Here is a 10,267-nt window from a genome sequence, read left to right on the forward strand (position 1 = left end):
CCATAAAGCGAAGATGAGCCTCGAGACGTGACAGTTATTTTTTTCAAACTGAGGAGTTCGGACTCAGTACCGGCATTTCTGCTTGTTTGTACCCTGAGGTAAGTAAATTTTCTACATTTTTGAAACGATATTACTGAAATATTTAGTATAATTAGTTAATATTTATTTTGTTAGAGGTCTTGTGCTAAATAGTGATACTAGAAGCTACATTTATAATATTTACCTCAGTTAAAAATACTGCTGGTAACGTTTAAGCATGACGGGCTTCGTCAACCGTCAGTTATAAAAGCTCTGTTAAATACATTTTGTTCCGGGTTTTAATGAATTACGTTAAAGTCCTGCTTTATTTCTTTGTCATTTTAGATTAAATTGCCAATCACAATAAGACAGCTGTGTTGTAAGGAGACGAAATTCGAGGCAGTGTAATTTCAATAAAGCACGTGGTCAAGGGAACCGGGTGGAAGGGAAATGATATGTAAATGTTTGTCGCAGTTTTACACATATTCCGTCAGACCCGGCGCCAGACACAAATTCACGGACGGGCATTTCATTTTTTCAGGGGGGGGGCACAAATGAGAGCAACCTCACTGCAATGCATAATATCATTAATTATGAATTAAATTGACAAAAAAGCAACTAACATAGGCTAACTAACATACCTCTCCATTAACGCAATACAACGGAGTCGTCGTAAAGATTGGACCTAGCTTTCTGAAGCAATCTAAACGCAAATAAAACACGTCGCAGGGCTCGACATCAACGCTTGTCCGCTTAATATCAGAGACAAGTGGATTTTTTAAAAGGCCAAGTGAAAGAGAATTTTACTTGCACGACCGAACAACAATCACCAAAACAGGATAATGATTCTGCATCCTTTAGTCTCAATGGCGACCGAAAGTGCATAATGTAATAACGCAAAACAAATAAGCACAGCAAACACAAAGTGAGTTAACAAAGTGGGTTAAACATACTGCGGTAAAAATGTGGATTTTTTAATAACATGATACAGTTAAGCAGCATCACATCACGGTTGAAAATGTGACAGATTTAATGACAGTTCACTAAACAAGTAATTAATATTAAGCCACTTACATTTTAGACGCAATGTTGACTGTTTTTGTTGTTTCAGCAGCGAAAATAGTTGATAGATAACAGCAGAACCATAACGTGTCAATCTCACTGCAGGCAGCACTCAATCGTGTCTTAAAGGCATTCCATGCAGTTTGACGTTTTTGTCAAACAGCGACCCCTAGAGTCACTGGGGAAAACTTGCAACTGTCGTAATTTCGTACGCCCACTCTGTACGTAACTGTAAGGATAGTGTTGGGCGTGAGATGAACTCCGAAGATAATGACCAGGGAATGTTTCACAATTTCATACAAATATTAGGCTACTGCATGTCTACTAAACTACAGATGATGGTAATTGGATAATAAGAAGTTTATGCCAAGTGTAGAGTAACTAGTTAGGCATATAATAATAAAGTAGCCTACCGCGTTTGCTGGCTTATTACGTTTTTACAAGATTGCAGCTTAATCACAAGTAAACAGTCTACAGTCTAAAGTTATGTCTACTGTATAATTTTATTTGTTTTTTATTTGTAATGTAAACATTACAAAATGCATTGACAAAGTTAATTGTATACGTTGCATTATTTCATAACATTGGCCGTTATTCGTTGGCCATAAGAAATCGAAATTAGACAAATGACTACGTACACATCACAACACAACACTTGAGTTTAGATGGCCAAAAAAAACATGTAAGAGAAACGAGTGTTTGTTAGCAAGTCTGCTAAATGCTCTTATGATCGTAAGCTAGCTAGACCCCTGTTGAAGTTATTTTACTGGTCTAATTATCAACACTGGATGAATGAACAGCTTAGTAAAAAAATACACACTACAAGCAAGCGCAACCACATACAACATAAGTTAGACCGCAAACAAGTTTACAAATAAGAGATTTACTTACTTGTCCATCAACAAGATCGCCAGATCAGCATCCCTTTTGCATCCAGGGCTGTCTATTAGCTCACGCCAACGAGTAAAAACCTGACTGAGTGGGACTCTTGTCCGGTTCCGAACTCGGTCAGATTCTCTTTTTCGCTTTCTACTCTCTTCCGAACGGTTTTTCTTAGCTGTTTCCCTCATCGAGCATCACGTCTCAAATGCGCGCGTGCAGTTGTTGTTACAGGCTTGTTTGACTTCATGCAGCGCTGCAGGAACCGACAGCCGGATGACGTCAAAGTGCCGTCTCGGATCATTCTCGCGGTACTTTTACGTCATCCGACTGCCGGTTCTTGCAGCGCTGCACGAAGTCGAACAAGCCTAACGTGTGTGACGTCGTTGCCGTAAAGCAAGTCGTGATTCTCGCGAGATTTGTCAGGGGCGGTTCTCTCAAGCTTGCATTGCTGGTTTTGGTAGCGGCGTCCTTCCCGAGCTTCAACAGGGGGATGATTCGCCATACTATGACTTCGTTTACCATCGAAATGACTTTGAAGCTGTTATATTAAGGTAAAATTGCTGCATAGTGTGTCTTTAACATTAAGCAGTGGCGCGCTTAGCAAACAACCAAACATTTCCGCGCTCACTATTGACAAACCAATCAAATACGTTAAATATATATATATTTTTAAATTAGACCAAACACATTTTTATTTTTATTCAGGAGTTATATATGTACAAAACAATAACTTTTAATTAATAACAGTGGCCTATTGATAAAAACATGGAGCTGGTGAACAGGTGAAGGGAGACCGCAGGCTCGTCCAGGGCGGGCACTGGTGACTCACAGGGCGGGCCCGGCCCCCTAAAGCTGCCCATGGCGCCGGGACTGTATTCCGTGAGTATTTTTCGCTTGTTCACGAGTGTTTTATCAGGGTTGAAGCTAAACTCTGAAGGAAAAAGTAAACTGGTGGCCACAGTTGAGAACTTTCCCCCGGTCTGTATTATAAATGCACGATTGCAGTGCAGCGTTCGTATCCGCAACAGGTCTAGATATGCATGTTTTTTGTGATGCACACAATGAATTAATGTGATGGTAGCTGTTAAGACACTTACATTTAACATTCAAATGTTTTAAAAACCAAACGTGTTCAGATTTTTATGCGTATTTGGTTTGTGAATTGTAATTTATGCTTTTTTCCTTCCCCTCACAGCCATGGTTAATAAATGGTCAGTAGATGACACGTCACTGGCTTTAAAATATAAACCCTATTGATGCAAAAAGGTAAGGTGCTTAAAGGGACCTCGTAAACCTGACTTCTGTCACTAATGTTCATCAAAGAGCAAAATAAAAGAAATCTGTGTTTTGTAGCTTTAATGATAATTCTTATGTATTTCATTTAGAATTAAGCATTAAAGACTTTAAAGTGTTTGAGGACTTAATTAAAATTCTGTATATTTCACACTATTTTTTTATTGAACATTGTGTTTTGAAAAAAAAAACATCACTAGTCAATTGCAATCTCAAGTTAATGTAGACTTTAGGGAACTTGTTTGTCTGAAAGTGTATATATAAAGATTTTGTGTTTTAAGATGCTGCATGACAATGAGGTTTGGAACAGACTTGGTGAAGAACATGGAAACATCTCTAAATAAAATGGCCCCAAACCTTATCAGGAGTGCAAAAGAATGAAGTAAAAAACATCTCTACGCCAATCTCATTGGAACAGCAGAGGAAAGCACAGAAGGTAACTACATCATATGCTTGTTCTTTGCCCAGTGTAAAGTAGCCTTATTTGCATTGTCAATGTAAAGGTTCTAGCACCTATAAATTGTATAAGTGAAAATATGAAAATAATGTTAGTATAAACTTTTTCCTTGCCATTGAAGAGTTAACTTGTTAATTAAGAGACGCTGGCTGAGAAAGAGTTAAAGTTTACCCACAAATGAAAATTGTCGTCACTTTCTTCAGCAGAACACAACAGAAGATATTTTGAAAAAGTATGGTAATCGAACAACAATGGTGCCCATTGACCTGCATTGGTTTTGTGTCCTTTAAATGGCTACCAGCGTTGTTCGGTCATAGACATTCTTTTTTGTGTTTGTGTTTTGCTGAAGAAAGAAAGCCGTTAACGTTTGAAATAACGAGTGAGTGAATGAGTTTTCTTTTTTGAGGAAAATGTCCCTGTAATTGATTTCTGTACCTAATGTACAATAATTTTTATCTTTGTAGGTCTGGAGAGGAATGCTGCACTTATGTTATTGCAAGCATTATTTCAAGAAAATCCCAGCTTCCTTTACTGTGTAAATAGTGTAAGTATAGTCTTCTGTAATTTCATTAGCATTTGAGGCACTTCATTTAAAGTAACATTCAATGCAAATATAAAAATATTACTCTGTTTACCCTTAAATAGCATACAGCTCCACATCAATTATTATGAGTGTTGTTGGTCCTTGAGTGTCGTTTGCCTAGTTCATACTTTATTTGTGTTATTATGGGGTAATTTTAAGTGTATTTGATGGCTTCTGTTAATTGGTAAAAAGCACTTAAAAGGTGAAATGTTTGTTTTACAGGAACCCAAAGGTCCCACACCAACCATAGTGTTCAACGGCTCTCCTGATCTTCTCAAATCTGAAAGTATCAACTTTATAAGGGACAATGTGAACATAATATGTGGATGACATTGACATCACAGGCTGTGGAATGACTGTTTGAGTTTTTTTTTCTCCTCAGTGTTCAAAACCCTTTTGCCATTAAGCACACAGTGACTTTAATTTATAAAATATATGCTTAAATTTAAATACCTGTACAAAACAAACGTACAATCAACTTGTGTAAATTGAAATTCTATTTCATCATTTCAGACAATGTAAAAGTTACAAAAAATTAGTACTGCATATACTGCACAGTACTTACTATGCTAAATATATTGCTTTGATTGTAATGTTTACTTTAAAATATGATATGCACAAGAGCAGTGGTACAGTTTTCTTCCAAAATATGAAATTGTATTCTTAACTCTTTCCCCACCATTGATGAGTTATCTCAATTAAAAGAAAACACTACCCCACTAATGACAAGGTGGCGCTCTTACCCAACTTATAAAACACTAAAGCGTCCATTACTGTTCAAAAACAGTAAAAACTCAGTATATGTGTGAAGAAACCTAGCCCTATTTGGAAAGTGATAAAAAGGGAACGGATGGAGATAGATCACACAATCTTACTCAATAGACTAGAAAACTATGTTGGTATCAGTGGTCAGGCGCTAGCCTGGTTTAGGTCGTATCTAACCAATCACTCTCACTTTGTTTATGTAAATGAGGAAGAGTCATATCACTCCCTGGTTAAATATGGTGTACCGCAGGGATCAGTTTTAGGTCCTATCCTGTTCTCGTTATATATGTTACCCCTAGGAGACATTATCAGGAAACATAACATAAGTTTTCACTGCTATGCGGATGATCCCCAGCTTTACATCTCCTCACATCCCAGCGAAACCCACACGTTTTCTAAGCTAACAGACTGCATTAGCGATGTTAGTGACTGGATGGCACATAACTTTCTTAAGCTCAATTCCAATAAGACAATAAGACATTATTATTGAACCGAATCGCTACAAACATAATATGTCAGATTACAAGTTGCACATAGATGGCTGCACTGTGATGCAATCTTCCTCAGTTAGAAACTTAGGTGTGATGTTCGACAGCAACTTATCCTTCGATAGTCATATCGGCAATGTCTGCCGCACAGCATTCTTCCATCTTAGAAATATCTCAAAAATACGCCATATACTGTCTACATCTGACGCAGAGAAGCTTATCCATGCTTTTATGACCTCTAGAATAGACTATTGGAACTCGCTACTCGGGGGATGCCATGCAAATCAGGCTTCAGCTAGTTCAAAACGCTTCTGCAAGAGTGCTTACTCGTTCTAAGAAGTATGACCACATAAGTCCAATTCTGGCATCTTTACACTGGCTACCAGTTAATTATCGCATACAATTTAAAATATCACTTATCACCTACAAAGCCTTAAATGGCCTAGCACCCTCATATCTTAGACAATTACTATCAGAATACAATCCATTACGTGCACTGCGTTCGCAAAATTCTGGTCTCTTAGTTATCCCTAAAATATCAAAAGTGTCTAAAGGTGGAAGATCCTTTTCCTACTTAGCCCCTAAGCTCTGGAATGATTTACCAACCGTTGTCCGAGAATCAGACACAGTAGATACCTTTAAATCTAGACTTAAAACTTTTCTCTTTAACAAGGCATTCACATAATTTGTTTTAGTAATGGTACTCATCTCACAATAGATAGCTTGTACAACCTAATAAATAAATAAACTAAATCCTCATTTTTGTCAACACTTCAAAGCATGGTAAATGCTATTAATATTCTTAAGAAATGTGTTTAATCTCTCCTTACTCGTTTACATATGTGCAGCAAACCATGAGCCGGGCATAAACTTTCAAAAACAAATGTCACGTATAAAATAGAAAAGGCTACATATAAGGAAAAGAAACGCTACTCTGTGCACATACAAACCACAATACAAGGCCAAAACTTCAAAACTAGACCAATATGGCATTATGTTATCACTTGCTCTGCCCTCCTCCTGAGGTTTCTGAGTCGAGTAGGGGAGTGCTGTGAAGCCCAGACAGGCATCAGGGAGATGGCTGGCGCAGTCTCGTCCCCGTCTCCCCTTTACTCCCTTGCTCGTCCGGATTTCAATGAAGCTCGGTGGGTATAGATTTGTGGTGTTAAGCCCACTAGTCGGGGGCGGGACTTCAGGGTGTCACTGCATCCATCTCCAAAAACATTCGCCGTTCAGTGCATTCTTCTCGTTCTCCCTAAACCAAACTGTGCAGAGTCTGTCACTGGGGTGATGTTGTATCTTCAATACCTATATGTACGTGTGTGTGTATGTGTATATATATATGTTTGTGTATATGTACATGTGTATACATATGAATGGCCCCTACGCTAATATGGTTTTGTTTTTCTTTCTTTATGTCTCGTCCTCGACCCCGAGGACAATGAGACAAACAGACCCAGTTCCGGTAAATGTGAAAGTCGGCACACCTCTGATCCACCGGCTGACCTTCAACGTGATGCCCAGCTGATGCCTGACCAACGACCACCGGCAGAACCCGCTTAACCTCCGCCTAATCTCCTTAATCGTTCAATGTATATATAAATATATCTCCCAAGGGTTTTCCCTCCTAGGACTTTTTTTACTTCCCCGGCTAAGCCTGGGTTTTTTTTCTCCTAGGGGTTTCCCCAACCCGGGGAGGCAGCCTTCTTGGGCTTAACTTAGCACCCTCTTCTTTACGTTACATTAGCAATACGCACGCTTATAATGTTGATTCATAGCCGCAGCAAATGTTGTGCTATCTGTCGTTTTTCTGTGCGTTCAACTGCTTCTATTAATGTAAAGCTGCTTTGAAACAATCACCAATTGTGAAAAGCGCTATATAAATAAAATTGAATTGAATTGAACAGATGTTGCCAGGCACAAAAAGTTAATGCTGGGTAAGGAAAGAACGCTAAATTTTTCTTGGCTCTTCATTTGTATTTAAAACCTGATGTTGCCTTTGATTCAAAATTATTTGCCTACCCCTGGTAGCACAACCTGGGCACAGCCTCCCTAAAATGTGTTTGCTGCACCCACAGTTCCCCTAGCACCATTAGGCTGAAGTAGTGTCAATGTGATGCTAAAATGCCATTGGATCAAAGAGCGTTTAGTACCTGAATAATAATTTCAGTTAAAGTTCAAAGGGTTCAATGGTCAAATTAAAAATGGGATAAAACAGTTTTTTTTATTTAACTGCTTTGTTGAGTTTAATGTATCTAAAATTTGAGTGCCACATGCTTTTTACATGATTTGTGTTTTTTATGTAATATTGCATGTTGTATAATCATATTGATTAATATATATTTACACCTTAATATAATTGAGCATATATTCTTATTATTTTTCAGTGTAGGGTCAAAGATCATGTAAACCAAAAAACCTAGCAATTACAAAATTGACAAAAATTTTGGTCAGAACTTAACCATTTTAACATGGAATTAAACTTTTAACGTTGAAAAGTGTTCCATACTAAGACCACACATAATTAATTGACATCGTATATGAATTTCAAGTTATTTCACACCACATTTTTATTTGATTTGATGAAATTAGAATTTTAAATTCAGAGAGATTTTTCTTATTTTAAGAGGGCAGTCAAATAATAATAGCTTGACATTATACATTTATGCTATACCTGTCTCAATATATCTATATTGTGGGTTTGGCCTTACAAATAAACAATGGTCTTCTCTAAAGATGTAGTAAATGAACTTTGTTTTAATATACAGTGTATATTCATGTTTAAAAAGATTTATTATATTTATTTGGGTTTGGCTAAATTATGTAAATTATACACAAAGCATTGATACTGTGCAGAGCAGGATAATTAGCAGGTTCATACAGTTATGAAAGCTCACATTTTTTCACATTTGATGAAAATTTCCAAATCAAAGTATTTATTGTATGCTTTAACAAACTGTCCCTAACTGCCTGAAATATGCAAGTTAATTATACAGTTAAAAGGTCTTAAATAAAGACTTGGATTCTCTAACTTACCACATTATGGCAAATCAATAGAACATCTGGAATATCAAAGCTATTCACCACTACTTAACAACAGCATGAACAATATTCTTAAGTCAACAAACAAAATTCATATTCATGATGTACCATTAGTGTTTAACATCAATTATAAATGTCAAAAAGTTCTAAAACACAATTTGATCATTCACATATATTTTAGTACATACACAATAGAGGCAATGAGCTGTCAGTGTTCCCTCTATGCCTGGGTTCAACATGTACTTCGTTTTACACAGCAACTCGACAATAAGTTATCTACACAGGAAAACATTTCCAGTGATACCTTTGGTATGGTTACAAATGAAAATGTAACCATATAACAAAGATATGCATACGATTTTCTTGAAGCCCTTTCAATGCTTTCAAACACCATTTATATTGCGATGGCTTAATTGGTTTGTACAAGAAAAGTAACCACATCAGTGCTATAAGTAACATGTTCTTTGTGTTTGTAGTATAATGCAGATATGCATTTCAAATATAACTCTGCTTTTACACAAAAGTATCTTGAGGTTTCATCTTTTAATCAAGTAAATCAGCTTTTTAATATAAACTTAGCATTTTACATACATTTATTTTTATGGTTTTGGGTCCAAATTAAATGACATACTATCTTGAAAAGTATATGTGCTTGTAATAATAAAAAAAAAGGTCAATTACAATTTTGCTTCACAGGCAATTCCTCGAACACATCTAGAAAAAAAAATTCTAAGTCCAGAATCAATTAAGTATAAAATTCAGTTTGGCTAAGTTTTAGTTTTTACATTATTTCTGTCGCAAACATAGATTTTTTATATTCCTTGAAAAATGCAAAAAATATTACATATAATGATAGTTCACAACAAAATTTAAATTTGCCAATATATTTTACTCCCCCTCAAACCATTCAAGGTGTATATGACTTTCTTCTTTCAGCCAAACACAGTCAGAATTAAATTAAATTAATAAATAACATAATTTTCTGCTTCATGAGGCTGCCTCTTATCATATCAATGTATTTAATGAATTATTTTTAGATTAAAATGTCACTTAATAAAGGAGTGTATAGCAGATTTAAATTTTGTTGTGGTTTGAGACAGCTTGATGAGGTACAAACATGTACTTCAAGTATATCTGTGGTGTTTTATAAAGCAAATGATTTTATCAATTATTTTGACTTCCATTAACCTGCCTTTTCAATTATTTTAGAACTTTGATAAAACAATTACTTTCAATTTGACCCTTCCAGAAAAAGTGTCAGGTTTTATACTGCTATTATCCACAAAATGTTTATTTCATCCATTAACTTTACAATAAACCTTCTTAAAGGGATAGTTCGGCCAAAAACGATATTAAACCCATGATTTACTCACCCCCAAGCTGTCCAAGTTGCATATGTCCATCGTTTTTCAGACAAACACATTTTCGGATATTTGAGAAAATATTTTAGATCTTCCAGTTGATTAAATGAAATGTTACGGGGTCCAGCCATAGTCCACGACCTTCAAGTCCAAAAAAAGTGCGTCCATCCTTCACAAATTAAATCCAAACGGCTCCAGGATGATAAACAAAGGTCTTCTGAGGGTAATCCGTGCGGTGTTGTTGTAGAAATATCCATATTTAAAATTTTATTAACGTAATTAACTACCTTTGAAGGTCGTGGACTATGGCTGGACC

General features: G+C 36.3%; 1 long non-coding RNA gene across 1 annotated transcript; it reads left to right on the plus strand.

The window, feature by feature from the left end:
• Positions 1-1,632: 1,632 nt before the first annotated feature.
• On the plus strand, positions 1,633-5,749 carry LOC135757515 (uncharacterized). The gene is made up of 3 exons (XR_010536285.2): positions 1,633-3,691; positions 4,177-4,256; positions 4,518-5,749. It is a non-coding gene; the product is annotated as an uncharacterized lncRNA (long non-coding RNA).
• The last annotated feature ends 4,518 nt before the right edge of the window (positions 5,750-10,267 follow it).

Source organism: Paramisgurnus dabryanus, chromosome 16 (genome assembly GCF_030506205.2).
Source record: "Paramisgurnus dabryanus chromosome 16, PD_genome_1.1, whole genome shotgun sequence".
NCBI classification, from domain to species: domain Eukaryota; kingdom Metazoa; phylum Chordata; class Actinopteri; order Cypriniformes; family Cobitidae; genus Paramisgurnus; species Paramisgurnus dabryanus.